This window comes from Symphalangus syndactylus, chromosome 22 (assembly GCF_028878055.3).
Source record: "Symphalangus syndactylus isolate Jambi chromosome 22, NHGRI_mSymSyn1-v2.1_pri, whole genome shotgun sequence".
In the NCBI taxonomy this organism is placed as follows: domain Eukaryota; kingdom Metazoa; phylum Chordata; class Mammalia; order Primates; family Hylobatidae; genus Symphalangus; species Symphalangus syndactylus.
In genome coordinates, this window is record NC_072444.2 from 67,885,156 (window position 1) to 67,912,981 (window position 27,826).

A 27,826-nucleotide genomic window follows, 5' to 3' on the forward strand; every position below is an offset into this window, starting at 1 on the left:
TAACTCAGACTTACAAAGGCTTAAATCAAGCAGAATGCACTGAAGTTCTCTGATGCTTCTTAGGAGTTATCAACATTTCCCAGCTCATGCTGATTTATATATCTACAATTCCTCATGATATACAAAATATATACACCTCTTTACTTATTGTGTTTCCCAGGATGGATTTTTTTATGCAGATGTTTCATTACATGGATAAATGAACTAAATTTCAGAGAACTTAAGTAACTTGGCCAAGGTTAAGTAAATAGCAGTGTCAGAATTAAGGCCTGAATTCTGCTTTCCTCACTTTTAATATTACGAACTTTCCATTTTCTCTTCGGTGTTAAGGAGAAGCATTCAGTACAAATCTTCAGGACTCTAAACACTTAAAAAGGTCCTTCCTGAAATGAGAACTGACAGTGAATTCTAGGGTCAATCTGAAATGTGCTTTTTAGAAAAAGATCTCAGAGAAATTCAATTCACTGGTAGGGACATGCCATCCCTAACTTGGGCCATATCCACCAAATCTATTTTTAAAGATTGACTTTTAGTATGCCAAACCTTCTATACCACTGAGCTCTATTACACAGATTTCTAGTCTAATTGGTTTGTATGACAAGAGATTGTGATTTAACTCTCTCATATATTTGGAAGGAAAGCTTTTCCTCTTTTCCTTTTGTGATTATGCTGCAAATCTCACAAAACCAGCCAAGCCTGAAAATCCAGGAGCTTATTCTTGAACTCCATGGCTCAATAAAGATGCACATCCTAGAGTTATTTCTGAGACCCCTTAAAAATATGTCTTGGGTTGGTTGAAGTTTGACACAGGGGGGCACACAGCAGCATGCCAAAATGATACTGTTTGGATCCTTTATTATAATATATATATATTTTCTTTTGAAGTCAGACCACACAAAGAATCATTCAGCTAGAGCAAAAGCTCTTCAGCAGATTTCAGAACTGCTTAGGAAATTGCCAGAGTGGACACATCACTATGAGAGCCACAGTCAGAGCAAATGCCACAGGGGGTGTTTGACGAGCATGATGAACACCTTCCTTTTCCCCAGATGCTCAGATGGCAGCGTGGCTCTGGGCTGTGTTTTCTGAAGTTCTAATGCAACCCTCCCAAGGCCTCATGAACCTGTTAACTGGATCAGGTTTTGGTGGGTCCTTTCATGAATGAGGCAGAGGCACCAGCTCTGTGAATTGGAGGTGGCTTCCTTGCTTCCAAAGTCAATATGCAGAGTGTCCTGATAGCATGGGAACATCTCAAGCGTAGCCATCGGAGTAGACGCTTCATTTTTAAGCCCTTGCTAGAAGGCAGAGAAAGGGGAAGTTTCTTCAGTGCTTAGCAGTCTGCTCCTCCCACTGATGAATTTTTAATCACACATTTTCCTCCCTGAAGTTAAAATTGATAAAATCTCTATACATGTGTCTTGTTTGACAATTGATAATAACATTGAAAAATAACAATATTGTTGACTATACAAGGCAATTTCTTCAAATTGAGTAATGATGTGATGTGTGTGGTTAACTGTCTCTACCCAGGAAGTGGTTTTATTTAAAAGTTTTGTGCTCACCCCACCCCCCGCCTTTTTCTTCCCCCAGTACTGAAATTAAGCAGCATCCAACACAGGCCTACTCTTACGACATGTGACTTTACTGTTTTCCGTTTTTGTTGAAAGAGTCATTAACAGTTAGGAGTTGATGGCAGTTTCAATAACAGGTCATTGCTGAGAAAAGGTAAGTTTTAACTTTATATTGTACATGAAATTTAAACTTGAACATGTTTGGCAAAGTTTCCTACGTTTTGGTGTGAACGTATAAACATTCCTACAAAATATGACGCTTTTACCTGTGATTAAAACATTGGCTGGTTTCCTTTGATGTAGAAAACAATGTTCTTTTCATATTTGCAGCTGTCAAATTCCAATGTCTTTTACTAAAATGTTATAATAATAAGCTGATTTGCTAAGATTTTGTACTAAAATGTTAAAGACAGAATAAGGTATAAAGTTTTAGTTTGAAGTGCGTTTAAAAATAACTACTAGAAATAATGTGAGACTTTGCACCTTTAACCAACTGTTTTATTAAAATATGTATTGTTCAACATCCAGATAAGGAAAGAGAAAAGGGCATTTTATAACAATGAGAAATAGCTTGAATTTCGGTGTGAAAGATACTCACTTTAAAGCATTGTATTAATGTTAGCATTAAAAACCCTTAGAAAGGTTACTATGTAGCTAATTAAAAAGCAAGGAGCTTTTAAAATGTAAAGGAATACTGTCCATCATGACACTTGAAATTTTTTTTCTAAATTTCATTTAAGATATAGGGTGAAATGATTGTAAGTTTCTAATTCATAAGCAAAATTTTATATTTAAAAAAGAAGCCACAGCTGATTTCATTGAAGGTTACTCTGAGAGGAGAGGCAAATTAGAGGTATACTTTTGTTATTTATGTAATTATATAATTTTCCTTCTTTGAAATATTCCAAAATAACAAACCTTAGAAATAAAAAGGATTTGTTAGTCATAAACTGACATGTAATTTTCTGTTATATTGACTTCTTGCCTTTACAGAATGTCTTTGTGTGCTGTAACGTATGTGCAGAAAACATCAAAATATTGCTAATCTCAGAGACAAATACCTAAAATAAATCTGACTGTAGATTTTTGAAAGAATTTTAATAAAAGCCCAAGATATGATCCATTCTTCCCTAATATTATTTTTATTGTGCTGCTGGATGGGAGAAGTGATGGCCCCCACAACACCTATTTTTTGTGTTATTAAAAAATGGTTACGGGGTTGATAAGTGGCAACAATTTTCTTTTCTTTTATTGTCTTCTATTGAAAGACACCCATAAATGTTTTTTGACATGGTCAATTTAGTAGGAAATTATTAGGCATACTAGTACACTCCATTTTAAGACCTCTTCAATTGTCAATACTGAAGCTAGCTACTTGTTGACTATTGAAATGATCACAGAAAAATAGAGATTAGGACTTGGTGTTCAATACGTTTTTTATTGTTAGAGTGTGAGAAGACCCTGGTAATATGTATTTGCTTTGATATTGTGATTAGATTTTCAATTTGTTGCATTTCCTCACAATGGAAAGCATTATTTAAATCTGTCTTCAATATTGTGGTTCTGAACCTCTGCATCTATAAAAGCTGTATAATTCTGATAATTTTGGTTGATATGTTATTACTTTATTTCATTTTATTATAAAAGAATATCAAATGAATAAACACATTCAATACTTACACCTTAGCAAGAATGAATATGCAGATAAACATCTGGCATTGAAGAAAAGTCCATGAAAATTTTTTAAATTGTTTAATGCTTTTAAAAAACAAATTCACTGTAAAAATGAGTGTTTCTTGCAGAAACTGTTAAATTAAAATACACATATTTTATGTAATATGTGTAATTTATATTTTATGGAATACGTGTAAAATTAAGAATGAATTGAAGAGAGCTTGATATGAATTGAGAAAGATCAATGAGTAAAGATGATAGGTAAATTAAAATACCCTCAGAATTGTTTGTAAAAAGAAGTAATGTACAGACCAAATTTTAAGACAGTTAATTGCAAATAAGTTACTATAAAATTCTATTACTTTATATGTTTTAAGTGGAAGAGCCAGAAACAAATTTTGATGAAATGAAAATAATACAGAAGATTTTGTTTGGAAAGTCATATTAAAGCTGATTTGCTCAAAGAATGTCATGCTTTTCCACTTAGGGCCAGCATTCAGTAAGATTCAGAAAGGAGAAAATCTTTCCTTGATATTCCTCCTGTTGCTCCTTCTTTAATACTCTCTTCTGGAGCAGCCTGCTCTGCTCCTAATTTAGAGTCTCATAGCCTTGGTACCTAGAAAGATAGACCCTTCCATTCAATGGCTCCTTCCATTCAATTGAACTTTTAAAATATACTTATCCCATTTTCCAGCACTTAGGGAATCTAATAAAAATAATCCACACTTACAGGAGAAGGCTACAGAGCTGTGACTTCCTAGCCAGGCCTCCCTTTCTCCTCCCAGTGGAATTTTAATATGTTCTCTCAGCAGACAGGGCCCAAAGGATTAGCTAAATATTGGATCTCAAGTGAGGAGACTGATGCCATGGTAAATGGTTGGGGGAAGACTTTAGAGGGAGAGTGTTTTGTTAACCATTGGTCCTGCCTGTGGCATTTAAACACAGAATTTCTAAAAGTGTCTCATATGAAGGATCCATCCCAGTGATGTATCCATTTCTTTAAGATATTCCTGAAGAAATAAACACCTTTCTTGCAGCAGTTAAAAAAAATTATTGCACTACATTTTCAGGCAATTTTGATATTCCCATACACTTAGAAATTATTTAACATAATTAGTTTTTAATAGATGTATTTTAAAAGTCATTGAACACTCTGAATTTAATTCTTTGGATACTAAAAGCATATTTTTTACACTGTACAATAAATGCTACATAATTAGACTTTAAAATGCCCTTGTAAGTATTCTAAATTTCAGCTTAGAGTGTGCAAAACTTCTTTGTTTGCAAACAATAGAAAATGAGTTCAAACTAGCCTAGGCAAAAGAGATATTCTTTTATGTGTGAAAAGTCCAAGGACAACAAAGTCAGGAATGGCTGGATCCAGGAGCTCACACAGGATTATCAGGAGTAGGTCTCATTTTTTTCATTCCTGAGCTCTTCTTTTCACTATGCTGTAAGCCGTCTCTAGTGGAAGCTCTCATGAAATTGTCAAGCTCCTACTGAGTTGATTCTTTCAGCAAACTGTGGGGAAATAATGCCTTTCCCCAGTCACCACAGCAAAGTGTCAGATTTAGATCTGATGGGACTGAATTGGATCACATGAGCATAGCTGAACAATTACTGAACTTGGGTGCAGACAGCCTGCGTGACCATGCCTAGCTCACAGGCCCACTCCTGCACTGGGGGGCAGCTCCAGCTGCAGCACTTGGGCTCTCTGCTGAAAAGAGGGGCCTCCTGATGTAGAAATTAAAATGCTTTCCCCAGAAGAAAGGACAAAAGCCTCAAAATTCTACTACAGAGTCACATATGGTCACATATTAAACAGTCATTGTTTCCCAACTTCTCCAAATTCCATAATTGTACAAAAATACAGTTTTAATTTAAAGGCAGATCTGATTGAAACATGAGTTTCAATTAAACTAAATTTTAAAATATTTTTCAACAGCTACTGTATGTTTGACAACTCCTCACAACATTTGCCTTCTAAAAGCTTATAATCCAGAGTGACTATTATTTTAATAATTATGATGCAAATAAAATTTGCCAAGGACCATAAGAAGATACAGAGAATGCTCTATTAGAGTTCAGAAATTCATCCAGCATTTTTGCATTCCTGTTATTTGCCAGGCCATAAACTAGAGAATTTTGTGTGTTGTATCATCTGATCACATACTTTCAGGGAGTTCTGGACAGTTTTGGAGGAAAGTTTTGTGGTAGTTTTCAGGGAAATCTAGCACTGGGAAGATGAGAAACATTGCAAGGGACAGGAAGGAAATATGTCAAGGCACAAAAACACGGAGTGTCAGAGAATTCCAAGGCAATGTGAATTCTCCAATTTTGTTAGAAGTATAGTAATAAGAGATAAGGCCAGAAAGATAGTGTGAGATCATAAATAGAGTAGACCTGGATATAAGTAACAGCAGGGTTTTTGAGCAGGGGAAATAAATAATTGGATGTCCACATTTTTACATCTGGATGGGTTGTCTATCTAGGGTCAGCATGTATTTGTTTCTTCCCTTTATCTCACTGTGAAGTGACATTCTCTTTGCAGAAGAGTTTGCAGTCAGTGGAGATATTTCTGTAAGGACAGGCACTGACTTACCTGTTCAGGTGCCTGAGGTTCTTATTCAAGTTATGGTTATAACAATCTTTTTTTTCATTTGATGAAGGCCTTTTGTTTGTTTTCTTTGCTTTTAATTTAAGAATAGATGATATAGTGAGATGGTTCAAAATCAAAATAAAACCAAAACACAATGTTTTTAGATAAGCTATTTCTTATATTTTTATTTCTATCTATCCCATTTATCCCCATCTTAATCCAACATAACCACTTTTCATGTTTAATATATATATTTATACTTCACAGTTTATGTAAAAACCACATATATATGCACATCTATGTGTGTATGTATATAGCATAACTTCATGCACCTCTCCACTTTGCTTTCTTTCTTTCAGAAATATAGATTAGTGACATTTTATAACAAAACTAAGAAACTAATTCTCTTTTTTACAGCTGTATAATATTCCACTATATGGAAATATCATACTTAATTTAACCAGTCTCCTGTAAAAAGAGTGATGGATGTTTTCAAGTTTTTCTAATTCAATGAATGTCTATGTAATTGTTTCTATTTGAAAATCTATTTATCTATCTATCTATCATCTATCTATCTATCTATCTATCTATCTATCTATCTATCTATCTATCATCTATCTATCTATCTATCTATCACACATTTCCAGGAATAACATTTATGAGACAAAGGATAAAATAATTTTGATAGTTGTTGCCAAACTATCCTTCATGTTATTTGTAACTTTTTGAACTTCCACCAGCACTTAATGACAATGCTTGCAGAAGCTCCACTGCTTTTTCAAGGGATCGTGTTGCCAAGCTTTGCAGGTTTTGCCAGTCTCTAACAACTGCATCTCAACACAGTTTTATTGATATTTCTGCTATTATGGTTAAAACTGATCTTCTTTTTAAAAGATTAAAGGTCGATTTGCTTTCCTTGTAAGAAAATGTATTATTTCTCAGCTGTATAACTAAAGACCAAAACATTAGTGACTTTAGTGACACTCAAGCCTTGGAGTGAGATGTCAAAGGAAGCAAAGAACTAGAAATAGCATATATAAAATGCTGTATTCCTTTTCTTTTCTTTTTTTTTTTTGAGACGGAGTCTCACTCTGCCACCCAAGCTGGAGTGCAGTGGCGTGATCTCGGCTCACAGCAAGCTTGGCCTCCCGGGTTCACGTCATTCTCCTGCCTCAGCCTCCTGTGTAGCTGGGACTACAGGCGCCCGCCACCACGCCCAGCTAATTTTTTTTTGTATTTTTAGTACAGTCGGGGTTTCACGGTGTTAGCCAGGATGGTGTCGATCTCCTGACCTCGTGATCTGCCCACCTTGACCTCCCAAGGTGCTGGGATTACAGGCGTGAGAGACCACGCCCAGCCTAAATGTGGTATTCCTTTTCTAAAGCTTGAAATAGACAGTAGCTTAAAAGGGGGATAAAATATGAATGTTAAGTGAAGGAGGAGAAAAGGAATGAAAGTAAAGGAACCCGACAAGGTCTCAGAGGAGACTAAGACAGATGGGTATAATCACTGGCTCAAGTAGATGAATTAACCTTAAACAGAAGAGAGAGCACTTTAATGAGCGTGAATGCAGACGAATTGGATATAAATAAGATTCAGTGAGGAGAGGAATTTGAGGGAATACATGCTTCAGAATTTCTATCTTTGCTTAAATGGTAGGAAAGTTCATCAGATGAAAGTATTTTCTACATGTCAAAAACTAGACAGAATATCTTATTTTAAAACTTATCCTTGTCAGTAACACACAATACAATTGTGGATTTTGCAAATTATTTTTTATCTTTCGCTGGTTATTAGTCCAATTCAATTCAACTCCATAAATAATTTTGAACTCTTAAGTATACTATGTTGTCCTAAGAATTGCTGGAGATACAAAGAATTAGGTATACTACTTAGCCAGTGAAAACTGTTTAGTAGGTAAGAGGTACACAAAGACAAGTATCTAAATATCAATTACACATATAACTCCAGTGCCATAGAAATATTATAGAATATACCATTGACAGAATCCCAAAGGTCTTCATTTTGCCAAATCTAATAGCTATTTATGTATCTTTATATTATTCACTGTCTGAGCTGCATTTGATGCTATCGAACACTCCTTCCCTCTTGAAACTCTCTTTTCATTTGACTTCTGGGATATTTTTTTCTTCCAGTTTTCCTCCAAACTACCTGAATGCTCTTTCTGTATCCTTTGCTAACACTTTCTCATCATCCAGCTCTCTAAATGTTGGAATGTCCTGAGATCAGTCTTTGGATTTCTACTTGTCTTCTATGTTTATTCCCTTGCGATTTTATTTAGTTTCATGACCTTAAATGTTATCTCTGTACTAATTATATTTCGAGACCAAATCTTTTCTCTTAGCAGTAAAACTATAAACACAATTGCCCATTCATCATCTCCACTTGAATGTCTCATAGAGACATCAAAATGAGTATACAGTACTCAAAGCAAATCTCCTAATTACTGCCCGCCTGTCCCCCAACCCAGCCTGCTTCTTTCCTTTTTGCCTCCACCTTAGTTAATGACACCATATTCATCTCTCTTTTCAGGACTAGAGTCTAAGAATTATCCTTGATTCTACTCTTTCCCTACTACTTCCTACCCAAAGTTACGTCTAGTTTATCAGCAATAAGTAGAGCCTGTAAAATATAAACTTAGTTTTCATTATACTGTTCACGTGACTTTTCTCAATAATGGCCTTAAGGTGTTATATCTTTTTTTTTCAGGCTAATATTTCTTTTATTTTTTATTTTTATTTATGACTTTTCTCAAAAAATCTTGCTAAACAGCACAACCTGACACTTGGATGAACATCAAACTTCAGATAAAAGCACACACACCAATTTACTCTCTGGTTTCAAGTTAGAGAGAATAACAAGAAGCATATGAAACAATGTTGATTTGTACATGTTTGAATTAATTCAAGAAGGTTGAAGAGGTGGCAATGTTTACAACCTTTTAGTCAGAATTTTTGTTGGGCCCCCCAGGTGACTCCTGTGCTGTAATTTGTTATTAAGTATACTTTGAGGGCACGAAAACCGTAAGTCTTGCAATCCTTAAAAATATTAGTGAAGAAAAGGATATGGAAAAAGAAAATGTAATAAATAAAAACTCCTTTTATATTACATTTTATTTACAATTTGTCTTCTTTCAAATTGTTGCTATTATGTACTTAAATCCTTTTTTGAGGTTCTATCGATATATTTTTATACTTATAAGTGACTGGAAATCTTAGGCTCTTTTTTTTTTTTTTTTTTTGAGACGGAGTCTCGCTCTGTCGCCCAGGCTGGAGTGCAGTGGCGCAATCTCGGCTCACTGCAAGCTCCGCCTCCCAGGTTCACGCCATTCTCCTGCCTCAGCCTCTCCGAGTAGCTGGGACTACAGGCGCCCACCACTACTCCCGGTTAGTTTTTTTGTATTTTTAGTAGAGACGGGGTTTCACCGTGGTCTCAATCTCCTGACCTCGTGATCCGCCCGCCTCGGCCTCCCAAAGTGCTGGGATTACAAGCGTGAGCCACCGCGCCCGGCCCTTAGGCTCTGATTGAATAGCTTTATATTTCACGGGAATGAGTTAGACATTAAGCAAGAGGTATAGGTACATCAGAATATCTTGAATTCAATCACTTCTTTCCACTTCCACTGCTGTTATTGCAGGATTCTCCTGACTCTCCTCCCTGCTTCTATCTTCCGCGCAATAGTCATTGTCCAAGGAGTAGACAGAGTGGCCATTTTAAGACTTCAACCATGCAAACTCTTTTACTATAATATCCCAAATGACTATCTATTATACTTCAAATCAAATTCAATCTCCTTCATGATTTGCAAGGCCCTCCTTATCTCATTTCTCTGCTTTTGTTTTCCTTCATATTAGTTTGGATATGGAATTTATTATTTATTTTTCAGTGTTTAATGGCTATTTTCACCTTAGAATGTACGGTCCATGAGAGTATTGGCCTTGCCTGTCTTTTTACTACTAAATACCTAGAACCTAGAACAAACGGTAGGCGTATGATAACATCAATAAATATTTGTTTAGTGAAAGGATAAATGCCGTAAAGATTCACTTTGGGCTGTAGAATCAAGGAAGACCGTCTGGAGACGTGTGACTTTTCCTGGTCTAAAAAATAGGGTAATTTAGCAGAAGAGAAGCTAGAAATATATTTCAAATAAATGACACTATATATACTATATATATGGTACAGTTTTTGTAAGTTGGCAGTGATGAAAGGTTGGGTTCGAATTCTGTATCCATTATATGCTTCTGAAAAATGGAGCAAGTAACCCACCAGCTGAAAACATATTGCCATAAACTGATGAGAAACAGCAACTACCTCTAAGTATTTAAATTTTAAGCAATTTTACTAAAACCATGGTATTAAAATTGACTAATTTTATGTTCACTTTAAATCCATTTCCTAAAAGAGTCAAAACAGGACATCTTTTTAAAAGAGCTATGGAAGGTAGAATGCTCAGGAAATTGGGTGCTGAGTCAAGGGAAACTTCTGTTTCTGTTCATTTATCTGTCTGCTTTAGTTAATTTCATGTTAGAATTTTAAAGACTAGAAACTGAGCAATGGAACCCAAATTCAGCTTTCTGCTAAATGCACTGGGGAAATCAAGTAATCTGAGCTTCTGTATAATACCACCTATTCATACTTTGATGGTTCTCCTAAAGTAGAACATTAAAGGAAAAAATGTATGGTGATTACCTCAGTGGTGTCTCGAGCACTGTGGTAAGTACTATACTTGTTACCAAAACTAGACAATATTAACTTATTCTCAAGATGTTTACACTTGCTTGAGAAATTCATCAATGTAAATTATTCGAGTGAGATTCTTAATAATTATCGTCATAGCTATGACTTACTCTGTGTAGATTATGGGACAAGAATTTTCATGCGTAATTGCATTTGGTATCCACAAAAATCATGTAAAGGAATTTGTATCCCCATTTTAAAGATAAGGAAGCTAAGGTTAAGAAATTAAATACGCAAATTTACAAAGCTTTTTGGTAGGCTGGGTCATGATTTGTAGATAGATCTGGGTAATGCAAAGTCCATGTTATTTTCAGTATACCATGCTATAATTTTGAAGCCTGTTAAGGGTTAGCAGTTAAGCAATGCTGAACTTTATTCATGAGGCCCTAGAGTCTAAAAGGCTCTAAAAGAATCCTACTTTGTTTGATGTCTAAAACAATGCCATCTGTAGGAAACCTGTTGTTTCTTCTCTGCATATATTGCCTAAGCAGAGGTGTTGTAAAACATGTGAGGAAGAAAATGTTCTTTTGCCTTGGTTTTTGCCATACCGCAGGTGTCTTTCCTATTTCTCTTTTTCTGGTCTCCTCTGGATTCTCTGTCTCCCCCTGGCCCTTAATTCTCAAAAATTCCTTCTTAGATCCACCTATCCAATATGGTAGCAACTAGCACAAGTGACTATTGAGCACTTGAAGAAGGGCTAGTATGAATTAAGTGTAAAATAAACGCCAGATTTTGAAGACATAGTACAAATAACAAAAATGTAAAATATTTAATTAATATTTTGGCATTTAATCATGCTCCATTGATTATATTTTGAAGTATTGGGTTAAATAAAATTATTAAAATTAATTTCACTTTTCTCATTTAACTTTTCCAATGTGGCTACAGGAAATTTTTAAACTACATGTGTGGCTCATATTATATTTCTAATGGATGCCACGGCTCTAAACCATCTTCTTTTTGGTCTCTCTTTTGACGTTCTTATGATTTCAATTTCATCCCTCAAATACGGTCCTTAAATTTCTGTCTTTAGCCTTGGTGTCTCTGTCAAAATTGTTCCTTATTTCTAATTGTCACTTGATACTTCCTCTATGATGTCCCATCAGCAGGTTAAACCGATTATGTCCCACATTAAATCCATGGCCTCTCCCAAGGGTTATTTTTGCCTTCGTTCCAATTTCAATTACATCTCTACTCCTGAAGTCATATTGTTAAGTGACATGATATCATCCATATCATGTATTCCATACCACTTATTCCACACATCCAATCAATTGCCATACTCAAGCAGCATTTATTCCTTTCTTTCCATTTGCACGTATCGTCATGGTCACTGTTGGTCATCTACTGAGTCTTATCTAGATTATGGCAAAACAGTCTCATGCTTTTATATTGCTATTTCTCTTGCCTCTGTATTTTGCTTCTTATAAATGTATTTTAAGGCTTTAGGGTGATAGTTGGGTTTGAGTTAACTAATACAGGTAATAATGTCTATCATCTATTTATATTCTATTTAGAGTTTTAAAAGTCATTTTGCATATGTTATTTCACTTGGTAATTCTAGAAAGCCAGTGAGAAAGTGGGAGCGTTTAGTAGACTTCATAGAAAAAGGCAATGAAGCATGGAGAAATTGAATTGTGGGAGGACACAGAAGAGCTAGAACACATTTCAGGTAGAGCCATTAAAACATACTTTTTCTCAAATTTTAGTCTGGAACTTTTTTCTTTCTTACAGAGATAGTAGTGGTATTAAAAGCACAAGCTGGGAAGTCAGAAAAAATAAAATTCAACTCTGGGCCCTACCACTTGCTAGATACTATATGTTATTTTGGGCAAGTTACTTAATCTTTCTGAGTCTGCATTGGCTCATCTGTAAAATGGTGAGTTTCCTCCCAAGGAAAAAATATAAAATGATGTATGTAAAAATGTTTACCCTGCATGAGGCACATAATAAATCACTTTAAAAAGGTTAATTGCAGTGGTAAGAGTAGCAGCAGTAATTGCTTTATCAGGTCTTGAATCAAAGAGCGACTTTTTTTTTCTTCGCTATGATGTAAAAATCATGCTATGATATTTTGGTTTATTTCGATTCTAAGTATTATGATAAAATTACGAAACTCATCAAAAGCAATTTCTTGCTATTAGTTTCATTTTCTCAATACAGCTGTGTGGGGGAGTATAGTATAGCTGTGTGGGCAAAGGGAAGAACAGATAACTCTTTTCTTGTTTGTTTACCAATTTTTGGTTGATATGGTAATTTTCCTTCAAGCAGCTCAAGATGTACCCTCACCAAAAATACCCTTTAATTATGAAGAATTAATATTTATCACATAAAACAATTCAAAACAGGTAGGCAGTCATTGACTCTTAGGCCTGAAATTAAAATGAAGCAAAGAAAAACGGCAAACACAAGGAGAGAAAAGAAAGTAGCGTTCTCTTCATGCACTTTTATTTTAAATCTAAGTTTTTGCATGGAGTGGTAAGGTAGTAAGGTAGATAGTCCACAAGACAGATCTACTAGGGTCCTAGAAAAATGAATCTGAGAAGGAAACATATAAAAGGAAACTAGGAAGTCCTGAGAGTGTGGGTTGCTAACCCAGTAAAGAAGTCTTTTGTCTTTTTTTTTTGTTTCTTTCTTTTGTTTAATTTTCCTTTGGGGAAACCAACTCAGGATTCCATATATGTAGGTTGAATGAATATCCCAACTCAGTCCTAATTTTGAAAGCAATTGGTGTTAGCGCATCCACTTAATGAGAGCAAGGTGTGGCAGAGGGGAACCCGTGTGCTGACAAAATGCTGGGGAGACAAGCAGCTACGGTGCTGTCCACAGAAAGCTTGCTGTATCCTATGGCCAGCTGGCCTTGAGCTTTAGGTTTGAAGTCTGGCATTAGCAAAGGGGATTAGCAAGTGGGCAGTAGGTTCAGGGTGGGAAACCAGCTTGACAAAAAACCTGGAGACCAGTCAGCATGGCAGCTGTGTAGAGCATACACACCCTGAAGCAGGGATGGGGGAAGGTGAAATGCAGTGATCTGACTTCTCCTGACCATGATGAGCTGTAAGGTGCATACATTTGGCAGCTTTAGATGTGGAGAGGTAAGCAGGAAACACAGGAATCCAACAACACTTGGGACTTGGAGTCACAGCCATTCTAATCTTGGTGGCAAACTTGCACATGCTGGAAATGCTCATGGCCCGGGGAGTTCGAGGCAGGGGATTTCAGACAGTGCTGAATGAATATACCAATTTCAGTCCTAATTCTGAAAGCAATTGGTATTAGGGCATTGAATTAATGAGAGTAAGGCATGGGACCAAGTGTCTATAATGTCCTAAGTACAATACAGAGCAACACCACTGACAAATACAGTGTCTGACTTCAAGGAGCCCAGTCAATTTGGGCAGAAGAGACACACAGCTCAAATAGAGAACAGAAACCAATATAAGGCAGGATATAATTATCTGCCAAAATATAATAGAAACAGTAGAGGAGGCAGAGAAAAGAGAGGGAGGAAAAGGGGAACTTGCTTTAGCAAGAACAAAGAGCACAGCACAATATCCTACTCGTAACTAAGATCATGTTGAGAAAATTGTAAGAATAAACGAAGTAGTGTTAATGTTTGACGATCCTCTTTCTACAGCAATAGTACAAATGCAAATGCAAATGCAGTCTCCTGGTTCTGCTCTTCATTTGCCATCTTACCAGCTTAGATTTAAAAATAATGAAATACTGAAAATAATATTGACTTCATATGCAGCACAATCACCATTCAGCCCATACATCAGAGGAGCAATGTTCCTAGGGGTGATTGACACTACGAGCCACAGTCAGGAATGTCTCCAGGCCAGTCGGGATATCTATACAAGATAAGCGGGTAGGAGAGGACCCGTAGACAAGAGAATGTCTATATGATGCCTTGTCTATAGGATGTAGAAGCTGTCCACCCGCAGCTGTCTCTTACCATACACACCTGGATCAGTTTGCCACATTTTATGAATTTTCAAGAGAAGACATATAGACATACTTTTCTGTTTTTTTAAAAGTAACAACCCTCATTTTTCAATTGGAAATTGATTCAAAACGTTCCAAAACATTGTTCAGGCCCAACAACATATGTCTGTGGGTTGAATTTGGTTGGCAGTCTGCCGATTTTCCACCTCTTCTTGAATTTATAGCTGCTCCTAAAAAAACAGGAGCAGAGGGTAATGATTAGAGAGAACTGGAGTTCTCCAAATAACTTCTGTATATGCAATAAATCCTAATAAATGTTTAGAGACTGACTGGAGCATTAGATTATTCTGTGAAAAAAACATCCATTTATGTATAGCTTCTTCATTTAGGTCCTTGTTGTGTCTGTCTAGCTTGCATGACTGGGCTCATTTTCCTAAATTGAAAGAACAAACTTTCTTCTGCTGCCAACCCTCCCCAAAGCATTTTTTTAAAAAAAATCATTAAAAGATGTCTGTAAAAGTTTAACTTGACTAAGTCATAACAAATACGTTTGTCTTTGCATCGACTGTTATTTTTGAATCACATGATGTAGGTAGGGTATGGATCAGAATGTGTGGATGTACTGTTGTAAGGGAGATGAGAGAGAGGTTTGCATACCTTGTGTTGTGATAGTAACAGTGGCAACCATTTAAATACACATACATGTGTGCAAGCTCACACACACACACACAAATACACACAAGAAACCCACCAGTAAGTGCACAAGATGGGGAAATGTAGCTGGGGCTTGGTTGCCTAACCCATTTCATCACATGTTTCCTCCTTTAATAGATTAGATTCTCTGTCTCAGACGTAGTTATAACAAAGGATATAAGTAAATAAAACAAGACAGAGAAGAAAAATGTTCAATGATTTTTAAATTAAATGGATAATTCTCCCAACTATTTAATATTCTAAATATTTATGCATTTTTTAATTTAATGTGTCCAAGCAAAAATCCTATATTTCACTTTGTGAAGCACCTAAATTTAGACAGAAATTTGGCTACACTGATTCAAATTACAGTAGCACTCAATTAACTGGAACCTGTTAGTTATATCACATCTGTAACCATCTCCTCCTCTGCCTCTCACCTTGAGGGGAGAAGCCTGGGAACTATACTTTGAGGAAGAAAAAACAAACTAAACTTGTTTAAGTAGAGTATCTAGCCCCCCAGATAGCTCCTAGATTAAGATTCCTGAAAAGGCAGTTGAATCGCTTCAAGAGACTAAAGGTATCAAGAGAACCTTCAGTTATTCATCCTGGAAAGAAGAGGGTACATTTTAAGGTGTACAATGGACATGGTATATCGTATCTTTTATCTTCAAAGAAAAGGATTGAGAAACTCAGTAAAAATTTTCAATTTAAGTAATGTGAACTGGCAAATATCTTTTCACCATTTTGATCATCTGGACTTCTTGAAAGGAAGCCTGAGGATACATTATTTTGTGGAATATTTTTTTTTTCTCACACCAAACTTCCTTTGGTCTTTATCAAGGAGAACCATTTTCTTTTTTTTTTTTTTTTGTCCCTCAGACAATTACTTGAACCACCTCAGGGCTAAATCATCCACCTCTGGAAAAAGAAATAGAAAACCATCAAGACACTGGGACCAACTTCACAGTAATAAGAGTACATGCTAAGCCATTCTATGCAGAACCTACTGCAAAAAGCAATGGAACTGAAATTGGATGGGCATTCCCATACACTATTTTTTTTTTAACTTTAAGTTCAGGGATATATGTGAAGGTTTGTTACATAGATAAACTTGTGTCAGGGGGATTGTTGTACAGATTATTTAATCACCCAGGTATTAAGCCTAGTACCCATTAGTTATTTTTCCTTATCCTCTCCCTCCTCCCACCCTCCAAACTCCAGTAGGCCCCAGTATGTATTGTTCTCCTCTATGTGTCCATGACTTCTCATGATTTAGTTCCCAGTTATAAGTGAGAACATGCAGTATTTGGTTTTCTGTTCCTGTGTTAGTTTGCTAAGGATAATGGCCTCCAGTTCCATCCATGAACCTGCAAAGGACATGATCTCATTCTTGTTATGACTGTATAGTATTCCGTAGTGTATATGTACCACATTTTCTTATCCAGTCTATTGTTGATGGGCATTTAGGTTAATTCTATGTCTTTGGTACTGTGAATAGTTGCCTCAATGAATATACATATGCATAAAGGGATGATTTATATTCCTTTGGGTATATACCTAGTAATGGGATTGCTGGGTCGAATGGTATTTCTGTCCTTAGTTCTTTGAGAAATCTCCATACTGTCTTTTACAATGGTTAAACTAATTTGTACTCCCACCAACAGTGTACAAGCGTTGCTTTTATGAACTATTTTTTAAGTGTTGAAATTGATGTTATTTTACTCACAGTTACCAAGTTCATGATATAAATAAGCAAACAAAAATATAAAGGCACTCTTGCACTCAAAGTTGTGTATAGACCCAGATTGCCTAGGATCTCTTTGGGTATTCTTTTATGCAAAAGAATTTATTTTCCAGCAATATTTATGACTGGATGTTGATCTGGTTGACAAAGTACCATATTTTAATTAGTCTTAAATAGAATATTTACAGCGTCGTTTTCATGCACCTATGTGTCTATTTATCTATTTACTTACCTACTTAGCTACATACTCATTTATCTCTCACCATTTCCAACTATTGCCCATACCCCTCCCCCTCACCAGCATATTCTAAAGTCAACTTTCATTCCCAGGAAAATTAATTAGAGCAGTAATATGAACAAAATGAAGATAGCAGCAATGGGCTGTAAAAATAAGACACTATAGTAATGAGTAACTATTTCAGAATAATGCACATATAAAATTAAAGAATAACTTACATAAACTTTTATAAAAATAACTTTTTAAAAAAGGGTGCAGCTGAATTCCTCAGGGGTTATGACCAAATATGCAATTTCTCAGCCTCTCCCTCATTCTCCTTAAGTGGGAATATCTGTGGAAGGTTCAGCTAAGTCTGCATATTTAATAAGCTCCACACATTGACCATTGAGAATTACTGCTTTATAGCTCTCTTTCTCTTTACTACCAGAAGCATGTGCACATCTGGAACTGGTTATTTGTGACCCTTACTCTCAGGTGAAATATTAACTTAATACAGACAATCTTTAATTCTAGTGGAATGGGGTTTTGTGGATTCAACAATAAATTATAATGAGTGATCTCATCTTTTGGTCTGGGCTTGTGATGTACAAATCAAGTGCATTCCCACCTTATTTACAAGTCCCAGCACTTCAATGGGTCACCTCTTCCTCACTGGACATTTGCTTTGTCCTTGACCACAACTTCCTTTGCTGGTAACCTGGTCATTCATTGCCTTACTCTCTTGCTAGGGTTGAGGTTCTACCTTTCTATTGCCAATCTCCTTTGTGGGTAATTGAGCTAGACCTGAACAAATAGCCGGAATTGAGAACTGTGCCACCTAGCAACAAACCTCCTAGTTGATAACAATCTGCAGATCTGAACTTCTCAGTATTCCCCACCCCGTCAGATTATCAATGACTGTTTCTACTCACTTGTTGTATAACTCTTCCTATTCAGCTTGTATCCCCAATTGCCAATATTTACCTAGATTGTGACCACAAATGTATGTAATTGCTTGACACTGTCAGCACCTTTCAAACTGAACCTTTCGTCACCACGTGTGGCTGGGAGAGCTCTCCAGAAACTGGTCACTTCAGATGAAAAGCCAGTTCCTGATCCTTTCAGGAGAGACAACAGGTCCTTCCAATTTATACATGTATAGGGGTATGTGTGTGTGTGTGTGTATTATATATATATAAAAAATATATAATATATAAATATATAATATATGTAACTTTATTTCCATATGAAATATATATATATAAAAATCACACCAAACACAAACATTATTTCCAGATGAATCATAGTTCTAAAAATAAATAAAAGCTGAAACAACTCATTTAGAGGAAATCATGGGGATAGTCTTTGTTGCCTTGAATTAGGCAAGGGTCTCTTAAGAGGGTAATAAAAGCACTAATCGTAAAAGGAAATAAATAATAAGTTAAACAATGTTAAAGTTAAGGACTTCTATTCATGAAAAGATGCCACTAAGAGAGTGAAAAAGCAACCCACAAGTGGGAAATGATAACTATTGCAACATATATATTAAAAATAGACTTATGGTTATAATATACAAACAACTCCTATAAATCAGTAAGAAAAAGACAAACAACCTGATTTTAAAACCAAGCAAAAGTATTGCACAGGCACTTCACAAAAGAATATTGCATAGCAATCATCTTTACAAATAAGCGTTTCAGTAAAATAAGCCCAGCAAGAAAAAATAGACTCTTTAGGTTTTCATTGATACAAAGTTCAGATATAGAAGAATGATTAGCTTTAGTGGGGTGAGGTGGGTAGTGAGTGGAACAGAGCTGTGGGGGGGATTCTGGAGTGCCAATAATATTGTGTTTCTTGGTTTGGCTGTAATTAGAAGAATGTGTTCAGTTTGTGACAATTCATTGAACTTTATATGCAAACATAGGCATGCACACACACACATACACACAAGCTATTTAAAATGTATTTTACTCATAAATAATTGAGCAAGAGAGAACTGATTTTTAAATGCATTAAAGGAGATATTCTGAAAACTTTTATTTTAATGATATAGTTATTGTCCTTCACAACAATAGACTATGACATTAGTGTCCCATCATTAGACATGCCCTTTTGGCACTGAAATTCAATCTAATAAATTCAGAGTTTAGAGATGAGCATTACGGAAAGACTAATAGATACAACAGCAAATTTGCTAAATAAAACAAATGACAACCATATTTGACTGTTGTCAATTACTGATTACTGTTAATTACTGTCGAGTACTAATTATGCAATATGCAACTTCCACATATTTGAACCCTGGGCAGGCCAAGATAGAGATAGCCTGGCAAAACTGCAACCAATGGGTGATTAGATTTAATCTGCCTGATAAAAAGACTTTGCAACTGAGTCAAGCACTTTAAGAAAGAAAGACAATAGAACAAGAAATCCCAGGAAACTGAGACAACCGCAGGTTAAAATTTACTTTTTGCACTTGATAGTCTCCCAACAAGGATTAGAGAAGTAGCCTGTGCCAGCGAGGGTCTGAGACTCCATTTGTTTCCCCAGTGTTTTCTAACGCTGTGGCTGCTGAGCAACTTGTTCTAGAGCCGATGTTTTCTCTTTAAGTGACATTTCATCATCAACGCCCTAAGATAGTCACCCTGTTTTCCCTTAATTGATACTTGTACGAAAAGGCGGAACATCGCTCAGCATTTCTTGCTAGATTAGGTCAAAACTGACAGAGGAAACAGAGGGAAGATTGCATTACTTATGCCCCTTATGGCTCTCATCTGTATCTAAGAAGATTGCCATTTTATAAAATTTCTTATGCTCCCTAAATGTAATTACAGTGGCGCAGGCATTTTCTTCCTATTTGCTTTTCAATTTTTTACTACCTGCCTGATCATCAAAGGGAAATTCAGAAGCAGTTCCACTAATCTTAACTTTATTTTCCTTATATCTCTTTAATTAGATGCAATTGCACCCTAGGAACCTTTTCTTTAAATGCTTTATTTAGTTATTTCTTTTAAGTCTTTACCTTTCTTTTCATTTGATTGTTGACCAGAAGCATTGAACATGTACCTAGATGTTCAGAGTGAAGTACCCAAAATTCTGGGATATTTTTTCCATATCACAGGGTGCTCTTTTCATAAGATTAATGTTTACAAATAGATACTGTAATATTTATTCTGATGTCAAGTTAATTAAGAAGCATCCCACGAGCAAGTTATGTATTTATTTCGCAGCCTCAGGGGTCAAGGATTCTTACTTGTGGATTTCTTTTCATCAAGTGTCTTAGAAAGGGGTTATGCCTTAAACAAAATCATCAAATTTCCCCAGGATCTGTAAAACAAAATCCCAATTCTTTAATAAAAATCACCAGGTTCTCCTAATGCAGCCTTAATCAACCATAGCTTTCCCACTTAGCCACCAACACTGTATCATCTTGTGTGGACGTTCACTCCTCTTTTCCTTAAATCTTGTGATTTCAGCCTGCACTGCTCTTGATATCCCCTCTCTGCCTTTCAGAGTCCTGTTTATCATACAGCATCCAGGCCTCACAGCACCTCCACCCTAAAATCATCTCCAGTCCCATTCTCCACTGCACTCTGATCAGACTTCATGGTAGGCAAGCCTGCCTGTGCTTAACTCTACTGCAGGGTGCTTAATAACTTTGCAGAACCTGTGGAATGTGGCAAAGTCTATGTCTCAGAGTAGAGGCTCAATAAATATTTGAAGTGTAAAATCAGCTGCTTTGCTCCCAACAGGATGGAGTTTGAAAGGTTAAGAACCAAGAAAGATCATGGTTGCCTACCACACACTTATTCTACTTTTAAAATATATTTTACTTGACATTTTCACCATTTAAGATGGCCATGTGCAGTGATAATAACCGTATTACAATTTACCATGCAGCAGACTTGTCAGACTTTGTCAGCAAATGCAGCAAATACTCCAGATTCCCTGCTGTAAGTTAAATAAATGCAAAAACTTATAATCACATTTCCTATATATAACACCTGCCCAAAGACAATGTTACCCAATGGGGTGGCTATGGTCACATTCCTTTACTGTGATCTTCCTTTCTCATTATATTCGACATTTTTGAAACTGAGTTTTATTGCACCCTCTCAGCTTACAGAGTGGTCAGGGAAATTAGACTTAATAGAGATGTAGAAGCCACAGGGAGAAAAGAAAAGGAAAGTGAACTGGAAGGAAACTGAAATTAAAATGTTATTTTGGTAAATGGCTGCTGTGGTGGAGACAACAAACAATTGCAATGCGAGTTAATTACTGACCTGTCAGGGAAGTGTGACGCGGAGGTTGTGGCACACATTACTGGAGCTACCACGACCACAACTCATTTCCACAGGGGAACAGACTTGTTCTATCACAGATCAACATAAGATCTTTCCAGGGGATAGAAATGAATTTCTCAGAGAAATATTATTTGTCTGTGGAGTTGCCATGAGCTCTTAGCAGACCTGGAGAAACAGCTCCTCTAATACGTGCAGAGCAGGGAATGGGGTCGTGTCACCAGAGAAAGTTCGTGCATGTTTAGGCAGAGGGGACCTTCGCTCCTCGTGGTGGATGTGCTAAATATACAGCTCCCTTGCCATGGAGTGAAAACCCAGGCTAACACTCATGAAATGGGAATTCCCTGGGTGTATGGCCATTGCTTGCCTCTGAGATTTTACTCACAAAACTCTCAGTGATAACCTATGTCTTGCAGAAGCATCCTTCTTTTTAGGGAAAAATATCAAGTACCTAACAAAATCTGAAACTCAAGGAGACTATTCTCAAAGCCAAAATCCCTGCAAATTCTAAGATTGTGATAAATTTGATCATTTTTTAATGAGAAGAAGACATAGGGCTATTGGGAAATAGAAATATGGTATTTGTCACCCTAAAAAATTATATGAATCTCCAAGCATACTTTAATATTAGCCTCAGAACACGTAAGAAACATTCTTTTCTTTCTGCCTCTAACATCGTAAAATATCCATAGTTTATTTACTCTAAGAAATATTAGCAAGGGTGAGTTACACATTTTTAAAGTAAGAAAATTGGTCAAAGACATTTTCTTACTGACAATGCTTTGCCAGGCTACATACACTGGCATAAACTAGGTTCCATATTTGTTTTTCATTTATATATTCAACGGACATTTAAGTCTCTATTGTTTTGTCAGGAAGCAGAGGAACATTTATAAATGATTAAACAGAAAGACTTGCATGATATATACCTAACGTGGCTACACTGTGATCATTTTATCTGCCAGATTTTCTTTACATTTGTTGTTACCTTTTCTTTCCATACACAATGTCCACTTGATTTGGGGGTCTATGGTGAAATCAAGGATGCTGGGGAGTGTGGGCCCTGAGTGCCATCTTAGAGTTATTCTGAACAGAATGTGACACCTGGGGATGGTGTTCAGTATACCCAAGCCTACATTTTCTCTGCTCGGCAGCATAAAGATTATATCATAGTGCCTATCCAGTTTTTCCCAGCTCAAAAATTTCTTAATTTATTTTTACTTTTAATGCTGTTGATGTGAAAGAGATGTCAAAAATACACATTCTAACTCAAAAGGGCAGGCTGCTGAGCCTTAGTGTAGTTAACAGAATGCAACAAATAATTGGGAGAGCAGCTATGAAATTTATGATTAGATGAAATATCATGTTCACTCCTATTTGCAGTATGAGTGGGGAAATCAAGCCCAGAAGCCCAGGACACCATCGAACCACGTTGTCTGAGCAGAGCCAAAGTTCGTGTTGCTCTTATGAAGTGCGTTCTCCTTACTGCTTCCTGTTTTTAAACAGGATTGAAAGGAGAACTAGTGCAATATCACAAGGTATTCTTGCTCTTCTGTTAGTGCACGTAAAATCAGGAAGTCTAGAGAAATAGTGAAGCCAGTCTTCAGTGATTTACATTTCAATTTCTAACTCAGGGATATTTATTTGGAGAGTTTAGTAAAATCAATGGGTATCTCAAACACGTGCAAAATGAGCCAGTTCTTCAATATTTTCATTAGTCATTCACCAGTGCTCTGTATGCCTCCTGTTAAGAACATAAACACACAAGGCATCAATGTTTTCTCTAACAAAATTTAATAGTAACAATAATGATGATGACATGAGTGGGTGACGTGTTCTAGGAAGAACAAGGGGAATACTGAAGAGGCACACAGATCAAGCAAAACCTAAACTGAATACGACTTGAAGTTAATAAGCCTGATGTTACTAAATTACATAGAAATAAGAATAAGCAAATATTATTGATTGTACAATCTACCAAATCTAGAAAATTGAAGGTCAGTGAGGAATGAAAACATGGGTGGAACAACAGAATATATTTTAAGATTCCTGTGAATATTTCTGGAATAATACTACAGAAAGACTCACAAAACTGGAGTTCCTCGTTCTCTTTGAGAGAACACCCTGCAATTAATACAGATATTCCTGTAAGAACAACCACTCCTAGGTTCTGGAAGCCAAGTCAAGTTGGACTCTGGGGTGTGAGGGTTTCTTTTGAGTTGATGTTGAGCAGGCTTTGCGATGGAGTTTCTTCTCTAGAACCTTATTTCATAAAGGCTAAAAAATAAGACCACCATGGAAGGGACGTTGCATCATACAGCTCTAGGAGGCACCATTTTCTAGAATGCAATGTTAATGTCCCATCCCAGTCACAAATACTACCACCTCTGAATATATGTAAGGGCATAAATAGACTGGACTTGATCAATGCTCTTCTACTCTAAGATAGTTCTTTCATGTAGCCAGAAGAGTTTCCAGTTTGAGATTCAGTTAAATGCTTCCTTGAGAGTTAAGGGAAAGTCTGACTGATACAACGTTGTGTTAGCTAGTCTAATCATCCCCCTCCCATGTACATCTAAGTGATTCATAGGTAAGAAAGAATGGATGATGGAAATTTTTATAAATTTTGGACTCTGTAGTTAGATTAAGCCTAAGTGAATGCTGCAGTGGGTGCTCTGGCAGCTGAAATATGAAAAGGATTATAGAGTGTCTACTAGAGAAAAAACTGTTAGGATGTAGGCAGGGGGAAACTGGGGAGTTGAAAGGGAATAAAGGAAGGGCTCTAAGCGGGACCCCAAAACAACTTGCAAAATATGGCCTAGAAACAGCCCTGTCTGCTTGGAATGAGAGGCTCCTAATGGGATGAATGAGAGGAAATCATCTCTGAACCCACAAGTCCAGCAGTCACAGGTCCCACAGCCACTGGCACAGCTGTCGTTATCATCCTGTTAGATTTCCATCCTCAACCGTCCTCCTTCTGTCCTGCAGCAGGGCTCTGCTTCCCTCTCAATTCATTTCCATTCTCAATTCATCCACAAAAAAACGTTGCGTGTTATGTACATCCGGGACAACACACATTCTCTTCCTCAGAGTATCTAGAATACCAGCCCCTCTGGTACTGTTTGGGTTAGAAGGGATGGGACTCTCAGTCAATCGTTCAGCCAGATGAAAGATAAGCGAGATGATCAGATATCCCCACAGAAAGGTCAAATGCTACCTGCTCTATGAAATCCATTGTTTCTTTCTTTCTTTGAACCTCCCTGGTACTTTATGTCCCTTCATGACATATTTCAATACCTACCTTATCATATCCCAGGTATCTGCACACCTTTGCATTGCCAAATCCTTTGCCAGAAATGTCCAACCTGCACTGACTTAGCTCTGGTGTAATCTGATCTTCTCTTGCAGACTTCCTCTCTCTCCACCTCCCACTTCCACCTGAGTTTAATGCCATTGCTCCTCTCCCCACCTGGGCACTGCCCTATTCTTAGTTAATTATTGATTGTTTCTCTATTGCCCTCACCAAACTCTGGGGCCCTTGATAAACAAAGATTATCTCTAGTCTCTAAAATGGTGCCTGTCACTTAGGAGAATCTCCATAAAGGTCGAAGGGGTATATGTATGTTTTCTATTGATAGAAATCTTTAAGATGAGGTTTTGTGTCATTTTTCTCTATCTTCCCAGAGCAATATAGTGGTCTGAAAAAATAGAAATCCCCAAATATTTAACAATAGAAGAACAGTTATGAAATAGCATCAAGTTAATGACCTTGCAGAGCAAAGTACGTGGGAAGCAGAATAAAGAGAACAAACTGAGTGGAGGGGGTGTCAACAAAATGTAACGACAGGGTCAGATGGAAAAGGAAGTGAGGGCTGGAGGCGAGACAGTGAGCAAATTGAGAGAAATAACGTTAACATTGTGGTAGAGAGAGAGATCTGCCTGATGGAAAGATCTAAGAAAGCAAACTCTTGAAAGTATTTTCTGCAGCCTGTCCCCATGAAAACAGAGGTGGGGATGCCAGATAAAAGGCTTTGTAATGAATCCAGCCTTTTGACAGTAGCATATCACTAGGCAAATTATGGTTTGATTGTGAAATCAATATAGGAATGCAAATTTTGATTTGACACTGAAATTTGTCCAGCGTCTGAGGAAGCAACATGTCCTATAAATGGTGTACGGTTGGGCTATGTAAACACCATGGCTAGATGCTCTTGGCCAGAAGAGAGTGGCTTCAGCCTGAGTGATTTCATCCACCAATATTACAAACACACTGTCCTTAGAGTTTGAATCTATTGAATAATGTGGGAAATCAACCCTTGAATGCACTCAGAGGAGAAAATATTTTTCTAGAAAAATATATGATTTTCTTTTTAATAGATACTTCAAATTTTTATTTCATACTTATTGAAAAAAACTCTTGCATTCTCAATTAGATAATTTTGAATAATACATTACTCATGTAAGCATATAAAAAGGAAAATAAGAGCAAAATAAATTGGCTAAGCAATTACTAAAACAACTTTTCTATAAACATGTTTGTGAGTTATAACTGAGGAATCATAAAGTGCAAGTGTTTAAAGTATACAATTTGTTCATTTTTAATATGTGTAAATGCCTATGAAACCATCACCATAATCAAGATAACAGACATATCCATCATTGCCAAAAGTTTGCGCAATGTGATCCATACTTGCCTCTATCCTTCCCTAAAGAATTAGTGATCAGTTTTCTGTTAGCATACCTGAGTTTGCATTTTTGAGAATATTATATAAATGAAATTATATAATAAATCTTCTTCTTCTTCCGCTTCTTCTTCTTCTTCTTCTTCTTCTTCTTCTTCTTCTTCTTCTTCTTCTTCTTCTTCTTCTTCCTCTTCTTCTTCCTCCTCCTCCTCTCCTCCTCCTCTTCCTCTTCTTTTTTTTCGGTTTCTTTCACTCAGCAGAATAAATTTGCAATTCGTCCATGTGGTTTTATGCATCAATGGTCTGTTTCTTTTTATTGTTTATTGTTTTCATTGCGTAAACTAAAATGTGTCTACCTATTCACCTGTTGATAGACATATGGGTGTTCTTTTGGGAATAAAATACCTGCTCCTCCACCTCTTTCTGCCTGCCTGTTTTACTGGAAAAATTGTGAGTCTCTCTGATCCTCGTTATTTTTTCTCTATAAAAATATGGGTTTAATGGCTATTTTATAGGAGTTTTTTGAGAATCAACCATTGAGCACATTGCTTAGCACATAGTAGATACTAAGTATTAGCTTCTTTTCTAAGTTGTCATTTAATTGCCTTACTGGTATTTATTGTAAAGTAACAATTTTCCTCCTATCAAAATATTACCTTTTCTGTTCATATTAGTGTCTGCCTGCTTGGCCATTAGAATGAATGATTCTAGCCTCATTGTCCAACATTGGGGTAGCTATACACTTGCCTCCTTAAAACGTGATTCTTCTTTTGGATTACATTCACTCCCATAACTGACTAGTCACAGTTTTGCTCACTGTACACAGTGCTCAGAGCCCCCTATAGGATGTCTATTAGGTTAGACTTGGAGACAAGAATCGGACAAGAAGAGGGCTGTTTCCAGAAAATGAGAAGATGTGTTTGTATTGCAACCATTCTGTTTGTAATGAGATGTTGTGTTCACTTGAGGAACTTTTGGGGAGGGACATTTGAAGAGGATTATGGATGAGGGACTCAGCTAAAGCTCTACCAGTCCAACCTCTGGTGCTGCCACAGTTTAGTTCTCTTTGTTTTCTTCCTCCAAATTCTATTTTTTCTCATTGCTGCTCCTTTAAAGTGTGTCCATACTAAATTTTCTTGCCTAAATCAGACTCCTTCTATTAAAATAAATGGTGCTGATTTTTTTTCTTTATATTCTTTATAAATACGATGTCCAACTAAGCTAGCAAATCTAGTTCAGTTGGCAGATGGCAGTGGATGAAGGAATTTTAATTTCCCCCTGTGAGTATTGTGAGTGGGGGTAGGGCCTCTGAGGTCTGTTTTGCTCTGACACCAATTTTACTCACTTAAATTTGACTTTATTCATAGAGATTTTTGTTCACCAAGAACGGGTGCTGATGGTAGCATGTAGGGGTAAAGTGGGTAATAGACCAGTGAAGTTGTGGATTAAAAAGCATATATCCTCAAGACGATTGGTTGGCAACACCATTTCTATATAAGGAAAACTGTATCTCATTGCTGTTAGGAGTTTCTTAATAGAATTAAGAAACAGTCTATCTTTGTGCTACCTATAAACTTCTGAAGTCCTCTGTTATGTATAGTGCTATCCACATGTAAAGGTCCCAACTGACAAAATA

At 36.5% G+C, this 27,826-nt stretch overlaps 1 protein-coding gene across 4 annotated transcripts in view; it reads left to right on the forward strand.

Moving 5' to 3' along the window:
- The first annotated feature begins 1,363 nt into the window (after positions 1–1,363).
- Positions 1,364–27,826, forward strand: part of ARHGAP15 (Rho GTPase activating protein 15) — a 638,954-nt gene continuing 612,491 nt past the window's right edge. For 3 of the 4 annotated variants that reach the window (XM_055261923.2, XM_055261924.2, XM_063631362.1), the window contains exon 1: positions 1,364–1,725. The gene's annotated coding sequence lies outside the window, so the exon portion shown is untranslated. The remainder of the gene's footprint in view (positions 1,726–27,826) is intronic. The other variant, XM_055261926.2, reaches the window with a different exon arrangement.